A 12,661-nucleotide genomic window follows, 5' to 3' on the forward strand; every position below is an offset into this window, starting at 1 on the left:
GTTTTACATCAGTGATGGCACTCAAACCTTCCAAAAAGTTGAACTTTTGCCTCATTGGTCAACAGAATATTTTCTCCAAACTCTTGTGCATTGTTATTTTTGGTCAGCAGTGGTGTTTTCCTTGGAAATCTGCCATGGATGTCATTTTTTCCCAGTCTATTACTAATTGTTGAATCATGATCACTGACCTCAACTGAGTTAACTGAGGTTTGCAGTTCTTCAGATATTGTTCTGGGTTCTTTTGTGACCCCCTACATGAGTCATTGATGAGCTCTTGGAGTAATTTTTGTAGGCCGGCCACTTGTGGGAAGATTTACCAGTGTTCCAGATTTTCTCCATTTGTGGATAACAGCTCTCGTCATGGTTCACCGAAGACCTAAAACCATACAAATAGCTTTATAACCCTTCCCAGACTCATAGATGTCAATAATTTTGTCTCTCATCTGTTCTTGAATTTCATTAGATTCTCATATAATATATGTGCGGCAGCACGTGGTCTGTGGCGCTGCAGGGGAGGTGGACACACCTGAGCTGCATCCACAATCATGCTGAAAAGCATTGAATTGTCAACTGGTCTGTGGTGTGTTTACTACAATATTGTTTACTGAGCTCTTAATAAAAAAAATTCTCATTTAAAAACTGCATTTTGCATTATCATCTTTGTCTAACATTAACATTTGTTTGATGATGTGAAACATGTGAATGTGACACATATGCAGCAAAATAAGACACTTACACTTCTCCAGCACAGTTCTCACATCAGCAAAAATGAAATGGCACACACACTCTGCAGTAAGGAGTTTGGAGGGTGAAGACTATTTAAACTCTGATAATACTGCAGTGGGCATCTACATTCTCACATGCAACTTAGGACTGCAGTGGATGTACAAACAGTGTATTTTTTTGCTTTAGCACTTCTGTAACACAAGACTACTCGCGCATTTTTAATAATTTCTTTGATAAAAGTTGACATTTTTGTTTAATAATAAACATATTCACTTGACACACTTGCACACTTGCAGTTTGTTGCAAACATGAGTAAGAAAACAAAGCAGAATAGTGTTTTTGTCATGAATCGCTGTGCGGCAGGCAGGAGTTGGACCCAAAATGCAGGACTCACAGACTCGGGGAGGTGAACTCAAAACACAGCTTTATTTGCTGGTAGAACAAACATACAAAACTAGACTAAACTGGGAAACCATAAACTAAGAACTCACAGGGAGCCACAGGGAGATCCACACACAGCATGAGGGACGACGCAACACTGACTCAGAGAAACACAGGGTTTAAATACACTGGGAAGTAACGAGGGGAATGAGACACAGAAGGAGGGCACAGCTGGGAGAAATCAGGACTGACGAGACAAGCAAAGCAGGACGCATTCACATGAGACACGGACCATCAAAGTAAAACAGGAAGTATCACACAGAGACGCGAACTTGACACAGTGGAGACAGCAACTAAGAAATACAGAGACATAAACCATAAGGCAGAGGTCTAAGAACCAAAATACACAGGGAAATACTCAGCTGGGAACACAAGAGACTAGACTAGAGAGAGTAACAAAAAACCAACCATGAGAACATAATGCACAATGCAGAGTGACAGAAAACAAGAAACTCAAACATGCAAAGACACACAATTACACAGAACAGAGGGGACACAGAGAGACATGAAGGGCAAGGGATCAAAACTAGAAGCCATAGAATAAATCACACACAAGTACAATAATACAAAAATCACAAAGAACTAAAAACGCTGGGTCAGGAGACCCAGGACCGTGACAGTTTTGTTGATCTGTGAAGTTTAATTTAGTAGGAGACAAGTAATCCCTGATAGTCAACATACTGCTCAGCACTTCTGGTCTCTAGATCAACACTGAGTGGAACAGTTCCATATTAGGACCACCATTCTGCAGCTTCTTAAAGGGATTGTTTACTGGCAAACACTTCAAAAGGCCTGGGGGTACTTATAACAGAACACTTATTTTTAGTACGTAGGACAGCAGGTATGGGGACATGCAAAGCATTTTTAGTTTCTCAAAAGGCTATATAACCTGTCTACTTAACAGTGGTAAATGAACATACACTGAAGCTAAGTATATATACACACATGCACAAAAGCAGGCTTGCAGGGCAGTCAGAAAACCTTTGCCTGAATGTGTGTTTGTTAATACCCAGGAATGAGAAGGTCTGTTTGTGTGCCAGGCCAGCTGTGCTGCCAGTGGGGAGATGAAGGATGTGTGCCTTGTTAAAATGTCTCAAACATTCTTTGAGAGCCAGGTCAACCTGACAATCCACTGCATCCATTTAAAACGTTTTTATAACCTCCAAACGGTGTAGAAACTTCCAAAATAATCTTTGATGAAAGCAAAATGTGTGAATATTTAATTTTATTAGACAAGGCAGCTAAAAGTTGTGTTTATACTTGGTTATAGCTCTAAAAATAAAGCAGTTCTAATAGATGGCTTTAAAAAACAAAGCAAAACAAAGCTTATAAAATCACTCTATATATTTCTATTCTACTCTATACAGGAGTAAATGGGAACTAAAGGCTTAAATCAACAAAGAAATTCATCTAATCTTTTTATGGCCTTTTGTTTAGCCACACAAAAACAGCTTTCTAATGAAGCTTATGCGGAAGTTCAGCAATTAAGATCTGTAATCGCTTTTCAGCTGCTAGTCTGTTCTTCATATTACTACCGCTACCCACGCTGTCTAGCTCAATACTCTGCTCCAATCATCTTCTTGCGTGCCTGCTTTGAACCAATCAGCATCTACGCTGCAGGGTTTAAATCTATGCTCTCTGTCATTCTCCCTTTCAGACTGTGCTTTGTGCAACTCATCTCCTACCGGAGTCTAATCTCCAAATACACTGATTAATTACGTTTAATTTTTCCTAATGATCTCTCCTCATTCAAATGAAGTTAAAGCTGAATTTCATTCAGACTTTTTCCCTGTGAAATGGGGGTGTGAAAGACACACAGAGAAGCAGCAGTACTGAAAGTAATTGAAGAGTTGCACGAGGACACATATTGGATGTTTTCTTTGCAACAACATCAGAGATATTGGTAAGCTTTTAGTATTGTACCACCTATGAGACACCCTTGAATAACCTGCATGTTTAGTCACTTAACTCTGCTCTCTTCTTCTCATTTGTATTGGCTGACTTTATTTGACCTTGGTTCTGTCTGAGTCCCATGCTTCTCTACCTGGCCGCAATCCATAACAGTCTGGAAGCATGCTGAAGCAACACATGTACACGCTGTTCATGCGGATACAAGTATTTAGACAAACCAGATGACCCAGTATCTCCATCTGCTCTGGCTATAAATGTAGATCCAATTTTAAGCAAAGTGCTGCACACTGAATCCCTTCTGTTACACTCTGTCAGTGTACAGCAGTGATTCAGCACACACTCCACAGGTAATTGCTCACTTCAAAGACAACAAGCATTAATAACTCCTTTGCTCTGGAAATCACGTCACCTTCTTCCCCCCCTTCTTTATTTCCTCACTGTTTACATGCCCCTTTCCTCCTCTTTCCACTCCTTTAGGTGATTAATTTGTTTTGCGTTGTCATCTTTCAGCCGCTTCCGCTTTTCTTCTTCAGTTTTCTTCTCCTGCTTTTTTTTCATCCCCCGTTTGCTTTATTGTACTTGAAGAAGAGTTTAAGGAAGTAAAAGATGCCAGAATGGTAGAATATGGCTGTTTTACTCAGTGAAATAGAGAGCAAAACACTGACTCGAAGAAATAAAAAGAGTCATTCTTACATACTTTTTGCTCTCACATGGGTAATTAACTGGGTGTCTGTGACAGTGTGTTTCTCTGGATGTCATTGTGGATTAAAAATCATAACATTTCGCAAACAGACAAATGAAGATTGGACTGAGAATAGAGAAATAGACATCAATAAGACAATAACACAACTGCCTTCGGCTCCGTGCTTTCCGCTGATTAATACATTGCTTAGCTGTAACTGCGTTTAGCGTAATATTGACCATTAATCGAGGCTAACAGGAGGGTGGAAAGAAGATTGTTTGGATATATTTTCTTCATCAGCTGCTGTCACAATTTGTCATCCCGAGAGCCACGGCAGATTTGAATCACATCATGATGAACTGTAAGTAATATTTTCTGGAATTTGGCAATGATTATTAAATAAGTGACAGTGTTGGTTTAAACCCTGGGCTGTGGATAATTCTAGACAAATATGAGCAATGTCTCCATGGCAGTATGTTGCAGCTCTCAATATAACTCTAAACCATGGTTCATCCCTAAAGTATTCCTGAGAGTAAGGTGAATAATGACTACTGACAGCATTTATTGGTTGCAGGCCTCATGCTCCTCTGTTCATTGTTTATTTGAAAAATGAATACAGTGATGTTGTGAGCCATCTAGCTCCGTAGCTCAGTTGGTATGCTATACCCAAATGGTAGGCGGTTAGCCGCTAGCTAATGCCTAGCTTTAACCACTAGCTAGAGAACACAGTGGAAGATTTAGCAGGAAAGAGCCTTATTTTGTACCGTGGATTTAGTGAAGACCAAATTCAGAGATAAAACTAGAGAATTTGTTATTCTTAATCGTAAACTATTCTAAATGTAAGTTCTTTTCAGTGTCTTCATTATTTGTTGTTCTGTGTTCTGCCAAAAGCTCAAAAGCAATAAAAAAAATTCTAATAAAAATCAAACACATTATTTTCATAAACAACAATGTGCCTTGTATTGAATTCAAGATGATGTGTTTTTATGAACAGCACTGTGAAAAATTCTTGCGCCACCCCCATTTCTTTAGATTTTGCTTGGAAAATGGGAAATAGGTGATTTATTGAAAGCATGCAAAGAGATACAGCATATAATAAAAAACCAGAGATTGTACAATTCCAATGAGACTGAAAATGAGCAATATTTGGTACGACCATCTTTTTCAACACAGCCTGAACTTTCTCTCTTATGTTTGGCATCATTGTCATGATGAAAAATGAAGCCACTGCCAAACAGACGCTTTCCAGATGGTATTGCATGTGGATCATGTAATATCATCTGTTGGTACTTTTCTGTGTTCATTATTCCATCATTTTTGACAAGATCCCCAATTCATATTGGGGCCTTTACTGATGGCTGTGGACACTGTTCTACCTCTCTTTTGACCTCCTCCACAAAATATTGAAAATATTGACACTGACTTGAACCAGAAATTTAAATTTGGATTCAATTATCCATAACACATGTTGCCACTAATTTACTTCACTGTGTGATTCATAACTCATCATTTCTCCCTTTTTTTTTCTCTTGACAGCCAGCCTCCGACTGAGACCATTTTCTGATGAGGCTTCCGTGAACAGCAGCTGGAGCCGCTGCAGGGCCAGATGCATTTCTCAGGTTCTGTGTCAGGTCTTTGCTGGATTTTTTTCCTATGACTTTTAAATACTGTTCATCTGTTGTAGATGGGTTTTAAGCCTGACACTTCTTCTCTTTAATCCTCAATTTGATCACTGTCCTGTTTTTCTAAGTATGCTCACCACCCTGGGACATGCCAGTGTATCCGTCATTTCTGGCTGCATTAGTATTCTGTGTGGGCTGTGGGTGTAAGGTGGGCTACAGTTTCTCTTAAAAGTATCACATAAATACCAACAGGGCAGGACAGAGTTTACTCAACCTTTACTCCAATCTCTTCCCAACTGACATTCAGAGCATGTCGAACTCTAAAAACAGGCACTACTAGTTAGGAACCAAATTTACCACTCAAAAGTGACCATAATAAATACCCTAAATGTTACACATAAATTAATAAGGTGAGGTAAATGATAGTAAAGTAAATAATTATATAATAATCTAGGACAGGGCTTGCAAAATCGCTAGCCCGACGTCCCGGGGCTAGCGATTTTTCCAGTCGGGCTACCAAAATCTATCTCTGCCCTGCCCGTCGGGTTATTGTAGGAAGGAAAAATATATGTCAATGCTTTTGCATTCTTTCGGAAATGTAGCTGGGTAATTATGTCATTGGCATCGGTGAGCCACTGTCAATATGTGACATATTGAAATCGCGTTTGAATTTGCGCTTGTTTTTTGCTTTCACTTTGCAATCGCGCGAACTGTGTATAGAGAGCGACAGCACTGATTGGTGAGTGATGATAATTTGCGCACCAATTCCTCTGACATCGTCTTATCAATCGTTAGCTTACTATGCAAACATGACAAGTGAAATCTCCCGCAGCAAGCTTAAACATGTGAGAGGTTGATCGCGCAGAGAATCGCTGACCGTTATGTGAGTGTGTGTGTAAAAGCAGCAGGATATATATTTTAGTTCTGCTGAGCCAAATAAGACAGGTCAGGGTGAAGAAGTGACAGCCAAAGAAAAGCTTACCACAAAACGGAAAAGTTATGACAAATCAGACTATAAGGCAAAAAGAAAGTGCAGCTTTATGGTTTCATGGACAAAAGAATTTCTGTGGCTGCAATATGACGAGCTATATAATCGGGGCTGCACATAAGTGGTCCGCAGGTGTGCATTCGCAGTCAAAAAAAAAAAAAAAAAACGCGCACGAGATATGAAGTTGCAACGCGTGTTTGCATGCATAAGATTTTCTGGAGGAGGACAGACATTTGTTTAGAACTCTTAAAGATGTCGAAGAAGCTCCTTTAAGCAATTACTTTGGTGTTCCTCCACCTCCAAAGAAATGTCAGGAGTCCGAACCACAAAAGAAAAGTGGTTGCAGGAGGTGAGCTGGCTTCAAACAAATGATGAACGCACAGAGATGTGGTGCGGAATGTGCCGTGAAAATCCCACTCTAGCGGACAAAAACTGTGATTTTTATATGGACGCAAAAGCGCGTTGCAACTTCTTATCTGGTGCGCGTCTTTTATTTTGACAGCAAATGCGCACATGCGGACCACTTATGTGCACCCGTGTAAATAACATAATGTTCTGCCGGGTGTGTTGTTGGTTTTCTCTCGATTTCTGAGTCGACAAGCGCCTTTGTTACCGGGACCAGTCATTTTAAGAAAGGCCCCATTAGAACCCATGAAAAATGCAAGAAATGCATTATTGCTCAGTCTGCAATATCTTTCCCAGAACAAACACCAATTGCAAATAACATACTAAAAATAAACCTGAAAAATCTGTTTAGAACAGCGTACTATGTTGCAAAGAGTGAACTACCACTGGCAAAATTTAGCAGTCTTTGCAAACTTCAAAAAGCAAATGGCCTAGATCTTGGTTCCACTTGTCTCTTACCCGTGACTTCAGCGGAAATTTCAAATTCAGGATCTGACACAGACTGATTCATGTCCTACACAGTTCTTACAAGTTCATAGAAATTTCTGTTCAATTAGAACCAAGTATTTGAGTTGATGATTGTAATTTTTATACAATGTTGTAATTTGTTTTTCAACAATTTTTTGATTAATGTTTTGTTTCCTTTACAATATTATACTTTAATGTATAATATTGTAAAGGAAACAAAACGTCAATCAAAAAATTGCTCTCTTTTTTTATTCGGGCTACTTAGATTTATTTTGGGCTACCAAAAACTGAAGAGTCCCTGCCCGAAGGGCTACCAGGGATTTTGAAATTTTGAGAGCCCTGTAGGATATGTAAAAAGCATGCAATATTAGTGCAAAACATATTATGAAGCATACATTTATTTTATAATCTATACAAGTTCAGTGTGTAAATAAATAAGTAAATACATATGCCAAAACTAAGGTTATGTCAGGGTCCTGGGTCTGAGCGACCCAGAATCCCTGAGCAGTTATGGACTAATATTATAATATATATTTTGTATTGCTGTCCCTCGTTATCCCTGCTTGTGTGTGTGTGTGTGTGTGTGTGTGTGTGTGTGTGTGTGTGTGTGTGTGTGTGTGTGTGTGTGTTTCTGCGGGCGCCTTCAGGCCTGGTGGGTGTGGCCCTGCTGGCGGACTGGCCACACCCGAAGCCACACACCTGCTGCTGATCAGGCCTCGTCGGGGGAGCTACTTAAGAGAGTCTTGGAGCTCCCACCGGCGTGGGATCATTTCGTGAGACTTCCCGTCAGTTCTCCAGCTGGTCTGTTTGTGAGTGTGAGCTTACCAAGTGAACTGAGGGTACTAACTACTGCCTCTATTTTCCCAGGAAGGATTGCTGGATGAGAGGGCAGCAGACACAGAGTGCACTGGCACGAGGGAGCAGACACATGGGCACAAACACTGGGAGAAGACACGGAGTGGAAGTCGGGAGCACACGGGGATGTATTATTGTTGTGTATCAGTTCCATCACTGTAAATAAATGCATAGAGCACCGCGCCTGGGTCCTCCTTCCCCACACCCCCCACGGTTTGCCATGCCAAACCGTGACAGGTTACACCAAGATTTTAGCTAATAGCTCCCTGGGAATCACCTTGTTGGTGTAAAAAAAAAAAAAAAAGGTCTAACTGTTTTGGAGATGACAAAAAAAAGCCCTATTGCTCAAAGCCAAGAGTCTGGAGCCCAAGCTCAAGAGTCTGGAAGCAAAATATCAAGAAATGAGGGGTGGCTGTAGACTTTGGATTAGTTTTTTAGATTAGCTACTGCAATTATTTCCATCTTACTACTTGAGGAGTTGATACATATCACTATTAGGTAGGCACAACTAAATAAAAAACAGACTGGACATAGTAATAAAATCATCACACTAAGTTCTAATAAAAGTTCCAAATTAAACCAGCATGCTTTCTATTCCTCTAATGGCCATATCCCATTTCAGAGTTGTTACCATCATTTCAGCGCTTTCCTCCAATGAGATAAAATAACAAGCCAGAGAGGCAGGCATGGTTATCCAACTTATCTTCCTTTCTGTTTTCCCTCAGGACCAAAGATTATAAAATGGGAGTTTGAACAAAGACAATGCAAACTTTAGTCAACCTGACAAAAGCTTAAACTAAAGACATACTATCCCTTAGGCAACATAGCTGTACTCCCTGTGTGGAGTGCACCATGAGGTCACCAGGACAAGTTATCCGGGACCGGAAATTTCCTCTACCAAGCCAACACTATTCCAGGGAAGCTCGGTGTTTTCAGTGCTGCGAAAGAAAATATAGATACATTCATTTAAAAATAATCTGCACGAATCATTTGACCTCCTAAGGAAGCTGCCAGATGAGTGGTGTTAAGAAAGACCCTTGCAGATAATAAGGTGTTTAAAATAATATGTGCAAGCTGGGGCCAGATGTATCTTTTTGTGCATATTTAAATACAATTCTGACTGGCTGCAAATGTTTCTAGCACTGATCAGAGTCTGTATTAGTAGTCTACTTTGTTCTATGTTTTCTATTTTTAAGATTTAAAAGATCAAGACAACAATGCTGATATTGGCTGTGTCGCCAGTTACTATTCCATAAAGGGGGAAAACTGGGGAAAGCAGTAGAACAGTTTTCCACAAACCCCAAATAGCTCTGTCTCGGAGATATCAAGGCCAATTCCATAACTTCTTCAAGATGTCAAAATAAATTTCAGTGTTGTTGTGTAAAGCAATTTCAGCATAAACCATTTTAATTAGAAGGACTGTGGTTAATTACTGCTTTGGTCTGCTGTTTTTAAAAGCGCTTTACACTGAGCTGTGAATATGAAAATATCACAGACTTATTTATTTGCTGGGGTTTTATTTCCGTTTGAAATGCTTCATCTTTAGTTTATTTTAGATGACTTGCCCTTAGATTTATAACTTGACTTCCCTGAAAATGTTGAAGAAAATCCTGACACGTGTCCAAACTTTACCTGTCTTTCTACATCAGCTCATCATTTGCGAACCATAATACGCTTTCATTCCACATTACTTTATTTCACAGCTGCACAAGAAGCAAACCAAAAGTGACAGCATTCTGGAAAGAGTAGAAGGAACATCTTTGTAGTTTGTTCCAAGCAGAATTGCATTGACCTAAGACTCTCTGCTCCCTCTGCTCCTCTGCAGCAAAATGAGTTCTTCTTAACGTCAAAGATTGAATTCAAACAGAAGAGAGAACATTTTATAAAAGAAATAAAAGCTCACAGTGCATTTTTATTTTATAACTTACACAATTTCCTCAGTGTGACTTTTTTAATATCCAATCTGCTCTCATTAACTTCTCCCTCTTTCATGTAAGGTGGCTTGAAGCTTCTATCCTCACTTCTGGCTTTCTCCCTCTGCCATCGCTCCATTTTCTTAACTGCAGTTATAGAATAAGTTATATTATATATATTATATATATATATTCTTTATCTATTTTGCTGTTTAGTCCTGTTCTCAGTTTTTGGTTGTTAAGAGTTTAGTTCCATCGTCTCGTGTCTTTTCCACCTTATTAAGTTCATTAGTGTCTCTTGCACCATTTAGTAATCGCTTTTTACTTCCTGTTTTAATTAGAAACTATTGTCATTTTTTCCCTCATCTTATTTTCTCCAGTTGTTCCTTGCATCTGTCTCCACTTCCCTTTTCCCCTCAGTGTGTGTGCTTTAACCCGGTCAGTCCTTTGTTGCTGGCGGTGCTTTGTTATCTCCCATCATGTTTCTGGTTGGTTTGGTTTCCTATCCGGTCGTTAAGTCTGACGTCACTAGCCGTGTCTGGGCCTAAACTCCGCTGCAGGTCCATATATCAAACGATCACTATGGCATTACTGAGAGTTGAAAACTGTCTAAAGTCTTTCATCTTTAATAAAATGATCAGCGTTCTGCTCTACCAGGTGTAACAATTGAGTTTAACATTCAGGCATCCATGAAAACGGAATTTATGACATTTAACGGAGTTAGAAGTTAGCAGGGAGTTAGCTCGCTAGCTTCTATCTAAATACAATATAGCATGTCCTGACTGCGGGGTTTTGGAAACAAATTAAAACATACAGCTCTGTTATCACTTCCAACATAAATGAAGACAGAAAACTAAACAGCAGTGACGTTTGTAAGATTACTGAAGATTGGCTAGCTGGTATATAATGATGTGCTACGTGACCGCTAGCGACACAGCTATGTTAGCATAATATAAACAAGCTAACTTTTTTTTCCACTCGATAAGTTAACGTGAGTGTTCTCGGTGGTCAGGAACAAATGTAATCGCATGGCAAGATGCTGTAAAAGGACCAAACTTCAGCCAGGAGAACAACTTAGATAATCCATCCACAATACAAGGTTAGTCATTCATATACTGCTGCATGGGCTGGGCTGTAGTTACATCCTAAGGTTTTAAAAACTGAGCTTAAATAAATGATTAGCGGTAATAAAAGCCGAGGGAGGTCAACAGTGATCACTGACTGTTTTAGGAGCTTTTTGAGATTAAATAGAAGAAAATACAAAACATTAAACATGTTAACAACACAAAAGCCATATTAAACGCAGACTACTTTAGGCCCGGAAGTAGGATTCGTCACGTCATCACTTAACGACTGGATTCTCATGATTTTCCTAAACCTTCTGGAATTTTGGACATTTTGGACGCAATATCTTATGGATTATTTTATTAAAAGTCCACTATAAGTTTTCATTCTGCCTGTCCATATATAGCTCTGCATTTATTTATTTTAAAGTTCCTGTTGTTGAAGCTTGTGTCAGCTTATTTATAAGATAATGGTGATGAGCGTTGGCTGGAGATGCCCCCCTAACAGACTCTAGAATTGCCACTGCCTAGACCCATGCCATCAAATATAGATAATAATCTCCTTTTGACTAAATGATGAGTCATTTTGAACTAGCTTTGTTCTCAGAAATGTGTGGTGCTTGTCGTCTCCTGGTTGAATTTTTGTGTTGCTAAGCTATTCTACAGTATGTCTAGGAAAATGAGAGAATGGGCTATTCTTACTCAAGTATAGCAAGGAGCTGCAGGCTATATTATGTACTGCACTGAGTACACCCAGATGTGTTCTCTGGCTCTCAAGTGTCTTACATTTAACTTAAAATGGTTTCAATCACCTTAAACATTCAAAAGTTGCATCAGCCCGAGACCAGGAATGAATTCTCCGCTGTGTTAACTATCTGGTTTCAGTGTTTCCACTCGTTTTTCTGATGCAATGGCCCTGTCAATAACTAAAATTAAGCATGAAATGGAAATCTTCAACATGCCCCCTTCAAAGAGTAAATTTGGTTTAACCAATAACACAATAGCACATGTTAGACTGAAGAATCTGTGTAAGGAAAATAAATTTTTCTAGGAGTGGGGTAGAGTCTGTGTAGTGCACCAGAGGGAGAAGGGTCTCACCTTTTGATAACAAATAAAAATAAATATAAATATATGTATATCAGAATCTGAATGTTACCCCGGATAGCTGGGATAAGCTCCATTGATACATAGTTTATGGATAATTATGAGTTTGAGGCAATATGGGAAAATGTGACATTCACAGACTTAAGGTTTTTGGCAAATGTTGCAGGGCAGGGTGATGAAAATAGCATGTTGCTTTGCCTGCAGACAGTCCAACACAGATAGAAAAGACGAAAAATAATCACTTTCACTTCACCATCACCTTCTGTTGTAACATGGTAAAAATCCCACTTAATCCTGATGTTGCTAAAAGTTCTCACAGAACCTCTCTTGCACTTCCTTCTGCTACCAAGGAGACCATACTGTGGAGGCCAGCACTGTCCAAACATACCACAGCTGTTCGTCTGTCCACATTACAAGACTGCTCTGCCACTGATAGGCAGATGGGGGAGGATCAAGAAAGAAGGAAACATGCTATGATGAAG

This window comes from Rhamphochromis sp. 'chilingali' (assembly GCF_963969265.1).
Source record: "Rhamphochromis sp. 'chilingali' genome assembly, chromosome: 7".
Taxonomy (NCBI): domain Eukaryota; kingdom Metazoa; phylum Chordata; class Actinopteri; order Cichliformes; family Cichlidae; genus Rhamphochromis; species Rhamphochromis sp. 'chilingali'.